Below are 20,668 nucleotides of genomic sequence, written 5' to 3' on the forward strand. Positions count from 1 at the left end.
ATAGGAAACCTCCGAGTGTATTTCTACCTTGAAGGCGGTCCTCATAAAAAAATGCATCTGCCCTTCGGAGTCGGCTTAAAACAAGAGGTTGTTCCTCCATGTTTGGAAAAACATCAAGAAACACACCATAAAAAGGGGCAGGAACTCGGCCAAGCACACAAGAGAAATGTACTCTCTTCTAACGGACACCTCTCTTAAGCGGACACTTTTTTCAGTACTGCAAAAATTCTTAGGCATTTTTAAAATTTTTCTCTTCTGAGCGGACAATTCTCCCATAATAAGAGACTGGCTCTTGCTTCCCCTCATCAAAGCTATTCTGGTTCTTTCATAAGCGGGCAACTTACCAACTCTGCCTTGGAGTTGTAAAAATCAATAAATTTGTTAGAAGTTGTTTATTTCATTCACAAAGCGTGGGAGCAAGTGAGTCCACAGACAGTGAAACATGTTTTAAGGAAAGCTCATTTTGAGAAAACAAACATCGAAAATCACGATAGGACATTTATACCACAGAGGATGAGCTTCCACTTTCGGCAGTTGCTCAGCTAACCAACAGTATTAATCCAGCTCAGAATTCGAGTTGACGTCGAAATTGTCTTAATTTAGGTAATCTGAAGTGTCAAATGAAGTGGTGCTAAATTAGCAACTCTCGCTGGCCAACTCCTCTGAAGATTTACTAGAAAACTGATGACAAGTTGACTTCTTATAAAGAAGCTTATTTAGCTACCAAAAAACTAAACGCTATTTCTTTATATCACAGTGACCTCAAAGGCATTGAAATACACCTGCAAGATATTGAAATTAAAGGAAAAATTCGCGAAGCTAAAATTTCTGAATTCTTTAAACGAATTTCAATACCTTACAAGGCGCATTCATAAAAAGTGGTGGCAGTAGACCAACAACAATGTTTTGTACGTTTGATTGTCACGGGAAGTATTAGAAAAGTAGAAAAGAAGGAATGAATTCACCTTGTTTCATTCCGTCAAATATTTATGTGTATATCTGTTCTGATTGTGGAAGTAAAACTGATTAAATATCAAAGGTCAGTCACAAATTATTTTAACTTGCTTAACGATTTTCTTATAAGCGGACGCCTGGCATAAGAGGATAATTTTTTCAGTCCCTTAAGTGTCTGTATGTAAGGATTGCTATACTGTATATAACGATTTTCCAGGATTCACAAAAAAGTTAGCCATTAAAAGGAAACGTTTTCAAGATATTTTCATATGCACATAAAAAAATATTTTTTTGTTGTTGGCAAAAATAGGAAAATTTTCGATTTATGTTGTAAGAAATATATAGAAAATTATTTTCGAAATATGTTTCTTTTATTAATTTCTTAAACTAAACTTATCTACAAAAAATTAAAGATTTAAATGAAAAGAAAATTCCATAAAAGATTTAAAAATTATTCGCATGAGAATAGAAATAGTGTCCATTCTTAAATTTCGGCAGTTTTTAGCAAGCTCAAAAAGTATTTTTTGTTTGAAGGCGAAATTCTCTCAACATAAGCTTTAAAAAATGGGGTACATATTTACAGCTTTTTCAGCCCAGTTTAGTTTACACATCTTAGCCGAAAGAAAGTGCATACAAGCCACTATTACAGTTTTAAAGAAATTTTCAAAAAGCGTTCGACAGTTTTTATTACCAAATATCCATTTCGAAATAACACAAATTTGCACATATCATGATTTAATTTCGTAAATATTATTTCTTCAACATTTACGTCGCATATCTACTAATAAAAATTAGGACCCTTTTCCTATCTAACCAATAAAACTAGCTTCACTAAAACAAACTGATGATAAACTATACCTAACTTTAAAACGCCAGTCGTTTCTTTCTCGTAGTAACCAGCCCCAGTTGGACATACAAAGTGAAGTGAAGTCTTTCCCCAACCTGAACATTCCAACGCATAGGAGGCATTCCTATGCAGTGAAAATCCACCATTTGTTCAACTATTTCCAAGAAGGTGAAATCCATTTTTTTTTTAATTACATCGCCCAAATAAATTTCACTTCATTTTGAAGCTAAACACAAATTTTAAATGATCGGTTTGAGGGTTCAAAAAACTGTAGGGAGATCGAAAATATGTTTATAGGCAAGTGAATTGTAGTGTTATAGGTTAGTTCCGAAAACGGCTCTAAAACAGGTAATAAAAAATTATGCTTCTATTTTATTTACGTATCTGACAAGTTTATAATAATTTTTAAGTTATATAATGAAACTTTTTAAATAATATTTCCCATAGATTTTTTGTTTTAGTAATTTTTCACCACTTGCTTAACACTGTGCGCCGCCGTCACCGCCACAGTAGCATGACTCTAGAGACTCAGAGTTAACAGTCAATGCAGCTCCAGTCGCAGACCCCGGTCACCCCCTCTGCCCGACCAGTATCGGTGCCATTCGCTACCAGCTACTGTTAAGAGCTGCAGTGTAAGTAGTCGGCATAGCTGCTCACCGCCTTCCCCACCACCAGCAGGCGTATTGCTCGACCGGTCGAATAGACAATGACTGACTAGTCGCGCCTAGCCTTACTTCTTTGACTCCTACGCAGAAAATGTATGCCTGTTGCTGGCCTATTGTAATTGTTATTGCAGTCGTAGTAGTGACAGCTTTGTAGTAATAATGTTTGTATGTGTGTATGTAGTTTCGATTGTTGATATTTCTATACAAAATAAGAATTAAAAAAAAAAAAAAAATTAAATGTGAGTAAAAATTAAATTACTACGACGTCGGCGTTGCGGACTTCTTTGTTCAAATGACCCACGCACACGCACGCACACACACACACACACGCATGCAAATATATAGAAATAAATAATATCATGCCCGTGAGCTTATAAAATTATAATATATAAATATATATGTAAGTATGTATGTGTGTACATCAGTGTCCATATTATCAAATGTATTTAATTAATTTCGCTCCAAAGTTGGACATTCGGTCGTTAGTTCGCCCGTCTGTCTGTTATTAGTCCCCATAAATATGCAACCGCAACAATTGACATAGCCACAACAACAACAACAAGAGTAATAATAGGTCTATTTATAAGTTCGTGCGGTTTTACAACAGATGGCGTAACTTGATTATTATTCCATCGATCCACATTTCCAAACATTCATTGGAGAGCTACTGTCGTAAGGCACAAACGTCAGTATAAGTTTTTTATTTGAAGCGTAAACAACAATATTTTTACCACACTTGAAAATGTCGAATTTCGTGCCAAATAATGTGTTTTGCGGGGAATTCTTCTTCATTATTTTAATATGAAGAAAAAAGCAGCCGAAAGTCATCGTATCTTGGTGGAAGTTTATGGTGAGCATGCTCTATCTGAGCGAACGTGCCAGAAGTGGTTTGCACGCTTTAAAAGTGGTGATTTTGGCTTGGAAGACGAAGAACGCGAGGGTGCGCCGCCAAAGTTCATGGATACCGAATTGGAGGAATTGCTCGATCAAGATCCGGCTCAAACGCAAGAAGAGGTTGCAAAAACTTTGGGAGTTGATCAATCAACCATTTCCAAACGTTTAAAAGCCATGGGAATGATCCGAAAGGTAGGCCATTGGGTGCCGTATTAATTGAAGCCAAGAGACGTTGAACGCCGTTTTATGGCATGCGAACAACTGCTTCAACGGCACAAAAGAAAGGGTTTTTTGCATCGAATTGTGACTGGCGATGAAAAGTGGGTCCATTACGACAATCCAAAACGTCGGGCAACGTATGGATACCCTGGCCATGCTTCAACATCGACGTCGGCGCAGAATATTCATGGCCTGAAGGTTATGCTGTGTATCTGGTGGGACCAGCTGGGTGTTGTGTATTATGAGCTACTGAAACCGAATGAAACGATTACGGGGGATGTCTACCGACGACAATTGATGCGTTTGAGCCGAGCACTGCGAGAAAAACGGCCGCAATACGCCGATAGACACGACAAAGTTATTTTGCAACATGACAATGCTCGGCCACATGTTGCACAAGTGGTCAAAACATACTTAGAAACGCTCAAATGGGATGTCCTACCCCACCCGCCGTATAGTCCAGACCTTGCGCCATCCGATTACTATCTCTTCCGATCGATGCAACATGGCCTGGCTGACCAGCACTTCCGTAATTACGATGAAGTCAAAAAATGGATCGATTCGTGGATTGCGGCAAAACCGACCGAATTTTTCACAAAGGGAATCCGTGAATTGCCAGAAAGATGGGAAAAAGTAGTAGTAAGCGATGGACAATATTTTGAATATTAAATTTGTAACCATTTTACGTCAATAAAGTTTCAAATTTCGAAAAAAAACCGCACGAACTTATTCATAGTCCTATTAGCAACCAGCACCATTAAAAGCGCTCATGTCGCCGCACTCAGATTGGCTTCAATTGACTTAGATTAATGGCCATGTCCACAGCCAGTTAGATATTGTTGCCTTTTTTAATTTTTTATGTATTTCATTTATTTTATTGTATTTTGTCATTTGTTTTTGTTCATTTTGCCCTGTATTCAATTTGAAAATGTATTATAAACTTAATTATGGAAGTTTCCGCTATAAAAAACAAACAAAAAAATATTTGTTTTGTCTTTCATTTATAGTTGCTTAAATGCTTTGTTGACCATTTTGCAATTGGAGTGTTTTTATCAAAGGAATAGAGAGATTAGTCATGAAAATCATGATTTCAAAGGTGATAGTAGTGCCGAACTGGAATAATTTTCAGAAGTTATGAAGTATATATATATATATACGTAGGCAGATACACATACATACATACATATACGGCAGCAGTGTAATCTCCTTTGATCTCAGCTTGGTGATTCAGAATACGAAAAGAAAAGAGTTTATGAAATATTTTTTCACAGCCTCAAATATCAACATCTTGCTCTCATTCCTACTCCCAGAGAGCACAGCCTTTTCCCCTTCAATGAACAGTTCACTTGATTCTTATATCCACCCACTTGTTCCTAAGGGTATTAAAATTTTGTTCACATAACGGCTGTATGTGACAGCATAAAGTAATCGAGAAAGATATAGACATACATATATTGTATTGAGAATTTGCGAAATCGGTCAGTAACCACGCCCACATCACTTATATTGGCAAACGCCACTTATATTAGAAGAGCCACTTATATTAGAAGAGCCACTTTATGGTAAATGCGTGTATTAGTGTCGTTAACGACTTAATAGAACCCACACACTTGTGTTACTCCCCACCTCATTTAAATCGGATATAATTATTTTTAAGATCGGTTGAGAACCTCGCCAACTTTTTTAAGTTAAAGCTATATTTCCGTCTATCCCTCTGGTATTACAGGCTATAATAATTTATGAGTTTGTTTAATGCCAAAATTAACAGCCTACTAAAATGGTAGCGGCTATAGAAAGTTCCGTACGGTACGAATTTAGTCTTCCCTATTGGTTTCTTTATTGTTTCCAATCTACGTAGGTTTAGGTATAAATTAAAATAAATTTTTTCGAGGAAAATTCATAATTTTTTTAAGCATGGAAAAATTCTATTTTTCTTTTAAACTAAAAAAAAAGGTTTCTTCAAAAATCTTATAAGAGTCATTGAGTGTTCAAACATTCTGTAGGCATCCGCTTACTGCCCATTTATTTACCCCCATCAGGTTAGGTTCGTATGACAACTTGGAATTATGCGTGATTTTTCACATACATATGTATGTATGTATTTACGTGTGATATGCACTTTTCCAGCAGAGCTTAGTGAACCTGACATATTAAATTGGAATTGCTCACCACTTTTTATTCTCTAATATAATCTCATTGAATATGAAATCCCTTCATGTCATTAATATTGTAATAGCACAGTCATTAGTATTTTATTTATTTAGTTGTTTGGACAACAAGGATAGAGCTCGCTGCAAAGAAACACATACAAGGAATACTACAAACAACAAAATGCATTTATATTCAAAGTAGTGTACTCAGTGAAAACACTATATATAAGAGCCAACGAATGGCTAACAAATATAAACGAGTATAAAACAACAAGAACACTAAATGCTCGCAGACATTGTACACCAGAATTGAGGAGCGAAAAGGAACATACGATGGCAATAGCAATAGTACGCGCACAAAAGAGTAGGAGAAGAAGCAGCTCATACACAATCATTTCTGTCAGAGGCAACGAGCAAACATCAAAAGAAAATTACAAAATAAAAGAAGTAAGAACAAGAAAAAAACCGTAAAAAACATGAAGAAACAAAAAGTTTGGTAAACGCGGAAAGCAACAACATCGGCATGAATACAAGCAACAATGCGCATACGGTACGACTGTGTGTGCTCGTACACTTTGGAGCACTTCCCAGTACTCGTTACCAAATGATGTGTGTATGAGAAGACGAGAAGGGTACCAACAACAGAGGTGAAACACTCCAAACACAAAAACAAAATGCGCTGTCGGCAACAAACAACGACAACGATGACTCCAATGCTGGTACAAAAGTACTCGTTGACAATAGCTACAACTATGGGAGCTTTGGCAGTGATGATGCCTGCTACTGATGACGATGGTGTCGGAGATGAGTAGTAATGAAAAAGTTGGGTAAAATAACGCAGTCAGAATGAAGAAAACTATATACAAAATCAATCAAAGCGAATGCGTTGTAAATATGTATGTGCATGGGCTTAGTAGGAGAGTGCGTTAGAGTTAGTGTGAGAGTTTCATGATGTATTTATATACTCGCTTTGCGTACACTCACTCGCTCTCACTACTTATTTTTGTACATATGTATGTGCATATACTGTTGTATGCGCATATACCTATAACACCAGACAAGAAGTAGTGAAGCAAGAAAAAGAAGAAGCACAGCAATACGGTGTGTAGTCGATTAGGTAAGAGTGTGAGTGCGATATTTGTGTACATGTTTCGTTGGGGAGCATGTCAGCAAAGAATGAAATGAAAAGAATGAACAAAACCAGTAAGAAAACTACAGACAAGGCATTATATGAATTACAATACAAAAAAACAAAAAAAAAAAAAGGCAAACAAAAACAAAACGATTGCCTTGTAACCAGGGAATCATTGCGCTAAAATGTGTTCAAATAAAATGCGAGTGGAGCATTGAAATGAATGAAATAAACGAGCTTGTGAGTCAAGAACGAACGAGCGAATGCCCCAACAATGCACGAACTTTGCAAATAATCGCCCAACGAATATGTTGTTGCTGTTGCTGTGCTGCTGCGGCAATGACGACGTCGGTAACTACCCGACAAATCAAAGTAACTAACGAGCAAACATTTTGTTTGGCGAATTTAAATGTAAAAATTTTCGGCAACAAGCAAAATTGCAGGTGTTTGCAGTTTTTTTTATAATTGGCTTTTAAATTAAATACTAATGCGAGTGAAAAATTAAAATAACGTTTTATATGCATTTATGATATGGTAGTTAGTTTTTGGGGAGATTTAAAAAAAACAAAAAGAAACAAGTAGATATGCTGCCTATAGTATATCTGAGCCTGACTATTTACTGAATAATGAATATATTTGGGTAGAATTATAGATAATCAGACAACTTTTAATGTGGTGCTTGAAAATAGTGCTTTTACCTTAACAAATTGTATGTATGTAAATTATGCAGTATGAAATTATAAAACGGGAGATAAGCCTTTTTAACTGTCCCATGGGAAGTAGCAATGTAGTTTCCAATCGAATATAATTTGTTACTTACAAAGTTGTTGTACGAAAAATTTGACACGATAGCAACGTTATTTGAAATCTAACAAGAATTTAAAATTTATAAAGTTAATTTTGCGAGGCCACTAAAATGGGTACTTTTCGGGTAACTCTTGCATTTCAGCGAATTAGGTATTTCACTTAATAACTCATAATTAATATGAATATGAATGGAAAATCGAAAACACAAAAAAAAAAAAAAATTTACAAATTTATCGCCGAGGAAGGGCGAGGCGAGGAGAGGGATCATTTCGAGTCATCAAAGGCCATTCAGCGAAAACTGTACGGTGTCGATTGCACAACATGAATGTACCAAGCAGAATAGTTCGTAAATTTCCTGTTGAAACAAGAAATTTTAAAGAAGAGGAAAAGTTTTGGTAAGAGCACAAAGCATGGTGTGGACCAGAAGGTATGAAAAAGTGGTATAACATACTTTGGAGCGATGAAACAAAAATTAATTCATTTGGAAATAATGCTGGGCAAACAAAATGCCGGGCGTCCTTAAGGACAAGAGTTTTCGCCGCGGTTCACAAAACAAAAAAAATTAAATGGAAAATAAAAGACAAGCACGATGGCGGCAACATAATGATTTGCGAATGCTTTTCTTGGTATGGAAGAAGACCTATTTACTTGATAACAAATAAATGGAAAAATTTATTTACAAGGTCACATGTACTTCAAGAAGTGATGGTACCATTTGGATTGCTTTTTATGCAATATAATGACCCAAAACGGCCGCAGTAGCGGAATGGGTAGGTGCAAGACTACCTTTCGGAATTCAGAGAGAATGTAGAAAAAGTTTAAAAAAATTAAGAAAAAGTGTGTATCCGAGTGTATTTCTGAAAAAGGTACTCCTAAAAATATCTACCGTTCGGAGTCGGCTTGAAGCTGTAGGTCCCTCCATTTGTGGAACAACATCAAGACGCACGCCACAAATACGAGCAGGAGCTCGGCTAAACACCCAAATAGGGTGTACGCGCTAAATTATATACAGTTGCGGTCAGAATCTTAGTAGTGCTTATGGCTCATTATATTTAAGTGGCCACGTTTTTGTATCACAACAATTTTTTGCCATCCACTGTGAAATCCGTTAGATTAAGAAGTCGGCTTCAAGTTGTGCAATTACTTGCTAAACTTAAGGGGGTATTCTAGTCTAGAAATTTGAAAAAATCGAAATTTTTTTTTCTTCAAAATTTGATAGTTTAACTATTCAAAAATATCTCCCTAAAAGGATTTTTCAAAATTCGAATTATTTTCGAAGCTACAACTATTTTAGTGACGCGACAGCTGGACTGGTTTGAGCGGTCGGCGAACTTTAAACGTGTTTTTCTCGAAACTACTTCTTTCGATACGGTCGGCACGATATCTCAAGTTCTAATCAACCGATTTGCTTGAAATTTGTCATAAATATTCCTTAAATATATCTCTATCGTATGAAGCTCGAAAAACTGGAAATTTCAATTTTTTAATATGTGTAAACAATTCGAGAAAGCTTAAAAATAAGAGAAAAATCGACCTCAATTTTTTGAGTAGCCGCCATTTTATGGAACAATTTTTTTTCCCCGTTTTTTCTGGTTCATACGATAATGACATTCATATTAATTAAGAATTTGTATTTCTTTTTTTTCAGATGACCACAAGGGTAGAAATCGTGACGACGGGGACACTGCCTTTTTTCCCCCCTTCCACTTCAAGGACGCATAACTCCATGAAAATTCATTTTTTTTTTTTCAAATTTATTTTGTGTGCTCCTAATATATGAATAAATAAATGATAAAAAAATGTATCGTAAAAATACCAATAGCTTTTTTTTATTCATCGTCAAAAAATGCTCGAAATTCGGGCCTCTAGACTAGAATACCCCCTTAACCTGTTGGTTTCGTTTATTTTGCATGAAATTTTAGTTGCAACGACTTTTTAGTCAGTCAAAATCTTAGTAGTAAGTGAAAAAGTGTGTGAAAAATTAATATTATCGCGACTATCTTTGTGAAAATTTAAAAAAAAAAAAACGGTGAGATAGGTTTATTTAATTGATATTCTGTAGCTAATGGCCAAATTTTTATTATTCCTCATTCAGTAATGTCCAGAAGGAAAAATTGCACACCCGAGAAACGCGTCCGCATAAAACAATTGATTGCTGATGGAAAAACTTATGTGGAAGTGCAAAATATCATTGGTTTCTCACCAACAATGGTACGTAATGCCATCAAGTACTAACCAAGTGGCAAAAAGCGTGGAGGAAAGCTAGCAATGTCGGCAAGAGAAGTTAAGTCTATCGTCAGCTACTCAAAGCAGTTTCATTTGCGGCCGCTGCGGAGATAAAAGATGCCTGCCGTCGAGCGTTGAGACTGTTCGTCGGCGTTTGCGTGAGCACGTCCTGGGTACCCTCGGTCCAAGAAAAGTACTGTTGTTGAAAAAAACGCATGTAGAAAAGAGACTTCGATACGCCAAAGAACATATAAATTGGCCTTCGACCGAATGGCGCAACATTTTATGGTCGGACGAGTCGAAGATTGACTTGTATGTGGTGGAAAGGGATCGCGCCAATATGTAAGACAACCACCTAACACCGAATACCAGCCAAAGTATACAACAAAAACAATAAAGTGGTGGTTCTAGAATTATGGTCTGGGCATGCTTTTCTTGCCCAGGCGTGGGACCCATTCATTGGGTTAAGAAAATACTGACTGGCGCTTCATATGTTGATATACTCAAGGACATTGAAAATTTGTGGGTTGATGTCAAGGAGGCAGTAGCCCAACGCAAGCCAACATCTAATACGCAACTGTGAGAAACTGTAAAGAGCGCATGGGAGTTGATTTCGATTGAAAGATGTCAAAAACTTGTTGACTCAATGCAACGCCGTTGTGCTGCAATTCTAAAGAATAAGGGTCATGCAACAAAATACTAAACCAAACCCCATGTAAAAATAAAAATACAATCACTACCATATAAAAGTTTTGTCAAAATATTTCTTACAATTTGTTACACTACTAAGTTTTTGACCGCTCAAAATTCGCTGCAGTTTTTCTAAATATAATTTTACCTTACTGAAATAAGATGGTTTTTTGTTTTGGATTTTGGTTTGTTTGACATTTGGGCTGTAAGAAGGAAAAACAAAGTTTTTTATAAAAGCGATTACACGCACTTTTCTAACCCATTCCATTTTACGTATGTGCACTACTAAGATTTTGACCGCAGCTGTACATATGTACAGTCCAAATAAAAATGAGCCGTAGGCGAAATTTGCGATTTTTTTGTTCCAAATTTTAATTTTTTTTTTTTAATATTATATTATCGCCATTTTTTAGTAAAAATTTTCACTATTTTTGAAAATAATGTTTTATCGATTAATCGCGCGATATTTTATTCCAAATTTTCACTTTTTATGAAAATATACAATATATTATTTTTTTCACGCCAAAGGTTAATTTAACTCTTTTAAAAACTACAAAAATGCCATCGAACCTCATTGTTGGTTGACTGGGTTTTCTCGGTTTCGCTTCATTCTTTTCTCACTATCGATCCTTGGACAGGACGTCCCGTACATTTATTTTGCACGGTATTACAAACGTGTAGAAGAATATTTGTAATAATAGATTTTTAATAATATTGAGTAAAAATAGCTTTAATTCAAATCCTGACTTATTAAAGTGTATTTATAAGTGAATATTGTTACTTTTCTGTGTTTGTATTTAAGGGGTTACAAACCCACGTAGGGTAAAAAAGGCCTATTTTCAATATTTTTTTTATGTAAAAAACTAATTATTTTATTCAAACTTTTTTCTGTCTTATAGATACATATTTAAAGAATAGTTTTTGAAATTTTCAAAAAAAAAAAAACACAAAAAAAATTAAAACTCCTCCCTTGTGACGTCATTTCCGGTGACCCCTCGAAAAAAAGTGCGTCCGCGATGTCAGCATAACTACTGACAGGATTATCGATAATGAAAAAACAAAAATAAGTGTTTTAGTTAAGACCATAAACTCGTGCTTGAACGAAAGAAAAAAAAATGTAAAAATTGGATTTTTGGCAGACATTTTTTCCCAAAAAATAAAATTTCGGTCAAATTTGCTTGATATTTTTTTTTTAATTGTTGTAATTGAAAAAAAATCCTTCGTCCAAGCACGAGTAAATTGTATCTCGAACACCTGTGTAAAATTTCATCAAGATCGGTTGAGTAGTTTTCGAGAACATTTGACAACCGACTTTGAAAACACGGTTCCGAGAAAAACGCGATTAAAGTTTTGAGTAACAATAAAAGAGGCTTGTAGGGACACCTTCCAAAGGCTGTATCTCCGAAACTTTTATTCGGATCGACTTGAAAATTTAGGATAATATTCTTGAGGTGTTATAGAAATTAATAAGTAAAAAATCGATTTTTTGAACCCACAAAACCCATGTAACCCCTTAAGTAAAAAACAGCGTCTGTTATAGGGCATTATTAAGCTTATGCAAAAATTAAACATTTTTAACATTAAATATTTCTATTAATTCTTAATGGTTATTTAAACAAAGTACTATAAATCAACAGGCTGATATAGTCACTACATTTATGTGTGATAATTTTTAAATTCGATTCACGCACTTAGACATGACAAGCAAATTTATCGTGGTAGCAATGGAAAGCCAACCCAATATTGCCTTTTTGTTCCTATTGTCACTAGTTGAAGTTTTAAAAGATGCTTGAATTATTATTTATATTTGTGGTATTTATCTATGAAATACAAGCCACTGTTATTATTAATTAAAAAAAAAGAATGGATTTTCCGTATGAACGGGAGAGATTTTTATGCTAATGATCATATGGTTATGTATGTATGTTTGTATGAGATGTTTTGTATGATGATAAAAACCATTTTTTGTCAACTTACTTCAAAACAGCAAACAAATTTGACCTTCAGAGGACTTGTTTCCCAATGCCAATTCTATTGATTGCTTTATGCGGCAACTCAAAATAAACACGCATTTTGTAACTTCTTATTCACTGTATTAAAATATAGTATTTTCTTTGATTTCAATATTTCTCCCATGCACATTCATGTTAGAATTTGTTTATTCTTGTTTTTCAGCCGTCATTTTTTATTCATTCATATGTACCTACAAATATTTATGTATTTCCATATTTGAACTTTAATCACTAATTTATTACTTTGATTTTCACAGTTGCACGTTTTTATGATAATATCTGTTAACGAACAAACAATTCACACCAAATCGATAAATTCTGCAATGCGAAAAATTCAGTTTTTTTGTTGTTATTCACAGTATTTTGTTCGCACAATAAAATGCACCAAATTAGGCCGAAACAGGCATTGTTTTCATTGACAAACTCATTTATTGTTTTAAAAACATCTCTTTTTGTTTCTTTTGCTTGCAGATAAAATTTTATCAACCGTCCGCCCGTCCGTCTGTCTGCATTATCTTAAGTACATTTATTCGACCGACTGTAGTAGCAAACTGTGCAATTCAACGAACAACCTATTCGGCTAAGCCAGGCAGCTCAGTGAGCCACTCGAAGCGAATGAAAGTTTGGCGATAGCACCCTGCTGGCGTTGCACCCTCGCTTATAACGCCCACACATGTCATGTTGCATATGCATGTATGTACATATGTAGTGCGGCTGTGCTTTTCTGGGGCGCGAGCAGTTTTCACTTTGCCGTGAAAAATGTTTCATTCATTGAGGAAAATAGAAAATATATACACAAAAACGTACGCGAACGCGCGATAGCGGCAGCCGTGACAGTAAAATTGACAGCAGCGAACGAGTGAGCAAATGAAATGAACGAAGAAGCGAGTGAGCTCGCTTCTAAAACTGGAATATTGGTGAGTGGGCCGGTGGAGAAAGGTAGGGGCAAGTTGGTTTGGCCCGGTCCCGAAAATAATAAAACAAATGAGTTGCTATTGAGATTAGCGGTGCCGAGCGTGCTAAAAACGAATAGCAAAACATAGCTATGTGTGTACATATGTATATCTGTATGCATTTATGTACATTAAATATCTGTTCACAAAATTTTACCAGAAAGCGCTGGTGTTAAGCCACTGAATGGTTGTGAAAATACAACTCTTCTTAATATCAATAAAGTTAAATACATATGAAAGCTGCAAACACTTTTTAGCGATAATTTTTCAAACAGATTTGATAGGTATTTAGTATGCCTGACCATTCTCAGTTTTTCATTTCATGCCTGCGCCCGTGTAATCTGTGCACAACCCTACGCCAACGCCACTCACAAAAGTCTCTTTGCGTGGTCACATGTGCCGACGTGTAGCTCCTACTCCCCTCAACCTTTTTGCTGTATACCCATGCATGTGCATACATATGTATATAACCAAAATTTTATTCATGCATGTATATCTGCACAAAAATGTCCCTCGCTAATTCCCACTGGTCTTGGCTACCAGCGCTCACGCTCACTTCCAATTCCGACACCTCATATGGTTTGTTGGTGCTTGTATTGAAAATTTTCAGGCACTTACGTTTACGATTCTATTTTAGTGATTTTATTTATTTATGTATTTCCTTTTTCACATCCTCGTCTTTTCGTCTGTGCAACACTTCAAATTTTCTTGCAGCGCAGCAAATTTCAGAATTTTCTACCCATTCATTGTTGTTTTCTTGCCTCTACATTTTGTTTTCCTTGTTTTTGTTTGTCAAAATACACACCTACAAAGGAATTCGATTTTTTCTCTACTTTATTATTTTTTCATTTTCTCACTTGCGCTCGCATGTTCACTCGCTCACACGTACAATCAGTCATTTATTCCATTTGCTTTTGTGCTATTTTTTTCTCACTCTTCCGATGGTAGCAGAAAAAAAAACTTTAAACAAATTTTTTTTCTTTCCCAAGATATTTCAGGTTGGTTTTCTTCACAATTTCACACTAAGTTTTCACCGTTTTACACAATTGAATTTTCCAAAAGTCTTTTTGCTTTAGCACAATTTTAAAAGTATGTGAAATTTGAGAAAAAAAGAACTTTTTCCATTCTTCTCTTCAGGAAGTTGCTCAACGCGGTAATCGACAACTAAAACGTCCGTCTTTCAGTCGTACTCAACGCGAAGTAAATGCAGTAGCCAATCTGCATTAGACGATAAGACAATTTGCTGTCAAAGATGCCGATGCGCAAAAATGCAACTCTGCAAAGGGTGTGAGTGAATACACAATGTTGCTGAATGATGCGAGCAGACAGATATCTCTTTTGTGCGGAGAGACGAATACGAAATGGAAAATAGCGATTGTAAACTTTGAGCTAGCGACTACGAGATGACGCGCTGACTTTTGCTATTCTAGCTAGCACCCAATAAGTGGTGCCAAAGCAGAGAAGGTAATGAAATGCGGTTAAGTATTTTTAGGTTAAGTGAGTTTTGAAAGGTTCGCAGCAAGAAATTTTAGAACACAGAGTTTTGCACCACAGTAGTTAGGTTTTTGTATTCAGTTAACGTGTTTTTTGAGAAAAGCGATGGTTGAAATATTGGGGTTTTCAACATCGATGCCTTCTTTATAAACGCATCGTCATTCGTAACATCGTTTTTATGCGGCCAATGCCGCAGCTTTATTCGCATAAGCGAAAATCGTGATGAAGAGAATAATGAGACGGCGCCTACCGTGGTTCCGTTACTTTGCGCTCAGCGAATTTGACAATGAGTTACGTGATTTTAGCTCCAGCATGGCCAGATTACCATTTTCGTAACTTGATTTAGCATTTTTTTTGTTATTTAGTCTCGGAGTTTTAGGGGCCGTTCAAGTATTACGTACAGTGCACTCGCGATAACTCGAACTAATTAAAACAGGCGCTGTTCGATTTATCGAATTTGTTCGACTTATCAATTGAGTGTGCTATGTTAAAAAAACAGTCATCGATATCGATTTTTCGATCGATTGTTGAAAATGGAAGCCAGTAGAAAATTTCTGTAGTATAGTTTCGTTATACGAATTACATTTTGGTCCATTGGCTGGATCAATGGTGTCACATTCGGCGGCATAAACATAGTTAAAATTAAACCATCCTCGGACTTTAATTCGATTTCGTTGGGATGTGATGGGGCATTATCAATTAGAAGAAGAGCCTTCTCAGGTAGTCCCCCATCTTTCAAATATTTTCTTACCTAAATATTAAAGTCATTTAACTTGGTTAAAAAAATTGTTTTAATGAATCTGGAATTTACCTGCGGCACGAACGAATTATGAAACCAGTCTTTGAAAATCGCCGAAGTCATCCAGGCTGATTTGGAATTTTTGTACTCCACCGGACAGTTAAAATTTTTGAAAACACGAGGATTTCTTGCTTTGTCAATAACGAGAAGTTTAAGCTTATGGTTGCCGGTAGCGTTAGTGCAAGCCATAAATTGCCTTATCTTTCTTTTTTATAAGACTTATGGTGGACTTGGCTACCCCATATTCCTTCGCTAGAGAAGTAACACTACGTCCACGTTTAATTTTGTTAAGGACTTCAGCCCTCTCTTTTAATGTTAAACACTTCAACCTTTTACGATCCATTACTCACGTGCACTGATATACTACAAATGACAAATTTAAAGCAATTTGGTCAATGCAAGATGTTGTTCCCAGAAAACTAACGGGATATTAACGCCGAAATATTCATATGGACAATACACTAGCATACATATAATTTATATACATATACTATTACATATGTATCTATGTACAAAATGTACATGTTTGAAAAGAATGTGTGTACAAATAAATTTGTTTTTTTGTTCGAGTTATAGAGCTTTTTTATTGTTCGAGTTACAAAGAAGTCAATAGGGGAAAAAATGTGTTCGAGTTAGCACGTCGTTCGACTTAGCGGCTATTCGAGTTACCGCGAGTGCACTGTAAGCAGATTTATTACAATTATTTACCCCACCATCCCCCTTGTCAGCAAAAGTAAGCAAAGCTTTTACCCCCTCCCCCCATGCTTACGTAAACATTTTTCAATTAAAAAATGTATTTTTTTTATATTATAATTATAATGCTATAATTATAATTTTAAAAATAAGAAAATAGATTTAGAATAGAGATTAGATTTTACTGATGCAGTATTCAACATAGAGTAAGAGACAAAAATAGGTATTATAATCTTACGAACATAACAAACTTATTTTAAATTTTTGGTACACATATTAAATTCAAATTAACAGTCTTCAGTCCATGAAACCCGAATCCATGATTCTAAGTTTTTGATGGCATTGGATTGCTTGGATTGCTGCTCAGTGTTGAGAATCTGCTCACTTTCATCCGATTTTGGAATGTCTACGTCGTTCTCATCGAGCCATTCAACATCATGGTGCTCTAAATTTTGAATAATGCACATCAGTTCATTAGCACGACGAGCAGCGACTCTTACAGGTCTAACTTTCCTATCAGTGTGCGTGTTTGCTTTTTTATGGATCTTCTCGATGTGACGATTTAGTGACTTGATGGAAGCATGATAAAGACCACACGTTGTGCATGTTCGACTTGATAGCCTCAATTTTACCGTCGGACAAAAATAATCGTAGGGCAATTGCAGGAAATCTTTGAGTGAAGCACTTAAGCGTAGAGCTAAATTGACTGGAAGATCAAGAAATTGCCCTCCTTCATCCAAAATCAAGTCATCAACTGTTTGTTTTACTTTTACAGGTGGTGCAAGAAACCTGTTATCTAGTAATCTGAATAGGCCACCAGGCCCGGCAAAATAGGTGGGTACGGTGGGTAGTTGTACCCACTCAGAAAATTCCGGGTGGGTAAAACACCCACCCAGATTTTGATGACATTTTCCGAAAAATTTATGTTTTTTGAGACTGGCAGTAAAGTACGTGCCAGAAATCAATCAGCTGAATCAAGGTGTATTCATGTTAGGTGTACGCAGTAGCTTTCCCCATGTATTTGTTAGTGTAATTTGAAAGAGACTTGTCAAAGTACAAACGAGAACATAAACACACACACACACAAACAAATGTAAGCGCCTTGATTTTGACAACTATGCTTGCAATTGAAAATGAAAAAAGTAAAAATCAGCTGTTCAACTAACTCGACCTGCAAGGCTGCCAGTATTCTCCCTTAAAAATCGCCAAAATCACCAAATTTTACTAGCATGTTACAGCTGCTAACTAGGATTGGAAATTATGGAACTATCGAGTTTATCGAAATATGCGTTGGTATTGCGATGCCTACTTTTCCCCACAGTCATTTTGTTATTGCAGAGCCCTAATTTGTGATTTTGAAAAAAATACTGGCAGCCCTGTCGACCTTCATGTCTATTGTTAAAAAGTAGTGATGAAACGAAAATAAAGAAAAGAAACTGGAAAGGGGGTTGAAGTGAAAAGAACGATGGATAAATTTATAGTGCGACGGAAAAGAAATAACGAAGTGAGCGTGGAAGATGCGGTTAGACAAGTCGAGGTGGAACAACTGACAGAAATTCAGTATACTAAAGCTGACGAGCGCGTTGATGTAGTAGATTGCAATCAAAATCAATACCAAGAAAGCAATAAAAACGATATTAAAAAACGTAAGTAAAAAATAGCTTTTTATACACATGTGCATGAAATACATTTATATTTGTATTCATGTTTTTTCAGATACTTCAAAAAGTCTAACCACACCCCCGCGTTTCAAACGCTATAAAGAACAATATCCATGGCTTATAATCAAAAATGATAAAGGATTTTGCACTGATTGTACTGATGCATGCGAACGGAAATTAGTCATCAATTTGCACACGCGTGAAGTCCAATCTAAGAAAGCCTGGGTTGACGACGGTTTTTCAAACTGGAAGCATGGAGCAGATCGACTAAAAATTCATTCAACAACTTGCCTACACCTCAATTGCGTCGAAGCATTATTGAACGTTGCAAAAACTAACGTGGTTCAGCAAATATCGACAGCCCATTTCAAGCAGATGATGGATAATCGTACAGCGTTATTAAAAATATTCAGCACATTGAAAGCACTGGCTATACAAGGTTTGCCTATAAGAGGAGACAACAATGATGAAAGATCGAACTTCATGACGTTCCTACAGGCCCGTGCAGAAGATGTCGTGGAACTGAAAGTTTGGCTCCAAAGAGATGGTCATAAATGGCTACACCACAGAAGTCAAAATGAAATCCTCGAACTAATGGCCACCACAGTTTCAATGGAAATTATAGAAGACATAAGAAACGCTGAATACTGCTCCATTTTATTGGATGAAACCTCGGATGTATCCCGAATCGAGCAAGTATCTGTTTGTCTGAGAATTGTTTCCGAAGATTTGACAGCAAAAGAACACTTTATTTAATTTTTTTCGACTTCGGACACAAAGGCCAAAACATTGTTCGATCTTGTCGAAGAAATCTTCCAAAAATACAACTTGCCATTGTCAAAAGTCAGGGGTCAGTGTTACGATGGAGCTTCCAATTTTTCTGGCAATATTTCGGGATTGCAGACGCGAATTCTTGAAAAAGAGTCTCGAGCATTGTATGTACACTGCAATGCTCATAATTTAAATCTCGTTGTCCAGGATGCGATTGAAAATATGTCATCAGCAAGAAAATGCATTGGAATATTAAGAGAAATTATAAACTTTGTTAGAGACTCTCCAAAACGAATTGCACAATTCAGAGATTTACAGATTCAAGCGGAAAACGAGGGAGAGGAAAACTTGCCTTCTCTTGCAGCCTATTGCCCGACCAGGTATTGATAAGGAATCGAAATTTCGTCTTTAAAATGTATACACTGAATAAAAAAAAATTGGTACACTAAAATTTTTTTGAATTTCGTTAGACATGGTGCTAAGATGGTATTTCTAAAATCTTGTAATTAAAAAATAGCCAATTATATAACAGGAAGAAAAAAAAGTTTGCACAAAGTTCAGGGGAATTTTTCAAAATTTGCTAAACGGCCATCAAAATGTTCACCTTTTTTGGCAGAATGTTTAGAATTAATTTTTTTTTGTATGGAAGAAATTAGGCAAAACCCTCGACGAAAAAAATTCTAAAAAATCAGGGAAATTTCGCTACTTCTAGCTTGCACATTATTACAGTCAAATTGACTGGCCTACAAAACTGCGTACTCAGAAAATTTCTAAAAATTCTGCCAAAAAAGGTGAAAATTTTGATGGCCGTTTAGCAAATTTTGAAAAATTCCCCTGAGCTTTGTGCAAACTTTTTTTTCTTCCTGTTATATAATTGGCTATTTTTTAATTACAAGATTTTAGAAATACCATCTTAGCACCATGTCTAACGAAATTCAAAAAAATTTTAGTGTACCAATTTTTTTTTATTCAGTTTAAATCGGCGTGCCATACGAAAACTAACACTAGAAATTTTGTGTCTGAAGAAAACTAACACTTTCACTTTTTGTTTGAAGAAAATGTACTACCTAAAATTGTTTCGTTTTCGCCAGCACAAATTAAAAGTGTTAGTTTTCTTACATCATTTTGAAAGTGTAATTTTTCGTAGGCAATTTTAAAAGTGTTAGTTTTCGTATGGCACGTCGAAATATACATACATGTTTAAGATTTTTAGATTTTGTTATTTTCATGATACAGATGGGTTGTACGAATAAAATCTTTAAAAACTGTGAGGGACAATTATGCTCAACTGATGCAATTTTTCCATGATCGCAGTGTCGACAAGGAAATTAACAGTGCAATGTCAGCCAAGGCATCTGGATTCTACGATTACATGGAGTCTTTTGATTGTACGTTTTATTTGAACATGTTAATAGAAATGTTTGATCGCATCGAAATATTGAACAAAGACCTGCAAAAGATGAATCTTTCCGTCATCGAATCATACGAAAAAGTCGGTGCAGTGACTGACGTTTTAAACGCTTCTCGTGACTCCAAATTTGAAGAAATTTGGCAAAAAAGCGTCCAAGCAGCTGAGGATCTCGAAATTGACGAACCACGAATTCCGCGTCAACGAAAAATTCCGAAACGCCTCGATACAGGTACAACCACAAACGTTCAATTCAAGACTGCTAAAGATTTTTTCAGAAAGTCGTACATCGA

The 20,668-nt window shown here is 35.8% G+C and overlaps 1 long non-coding RNA gene across 1 annotated transcript; it reads right to left on the minus strand.

Moving 5' to 3' along the window:
* Positions 1–1,420: 1,420 nt before the first annotated feature.
* On the minus strand, positions 1,421–14,751 carry LOC128863078 (uncharacterized). The gene is made up of 3 exons (XR_008454572.1): positions 14,168–14,751; positions 12,562–12,787; positions 1,421–2,665 (listed from the first exon to the last, which is right to left on the minus strand). It is a non-coding gene; the product is annotated as an uncharacterized LOC128863078 (long non-coding RNA).
* Between the last annotated feature and the right edge of the window lie 5,917 nt (positions 14,752–20,668).

Source organism: Anastrepha ludens, chromosome 2 (assembly GCF_028408465.1).
Source record: "Anastrepha ludens isolate Willacy chromosome 2, idAnaLude1.1, whole genome shotgun sequence".
NCBI lineage: Eukaryota > Metazoa > Arthropoda > Insecta > Diptera > Tephritidae > Anastrepha > Anastrepha ludens.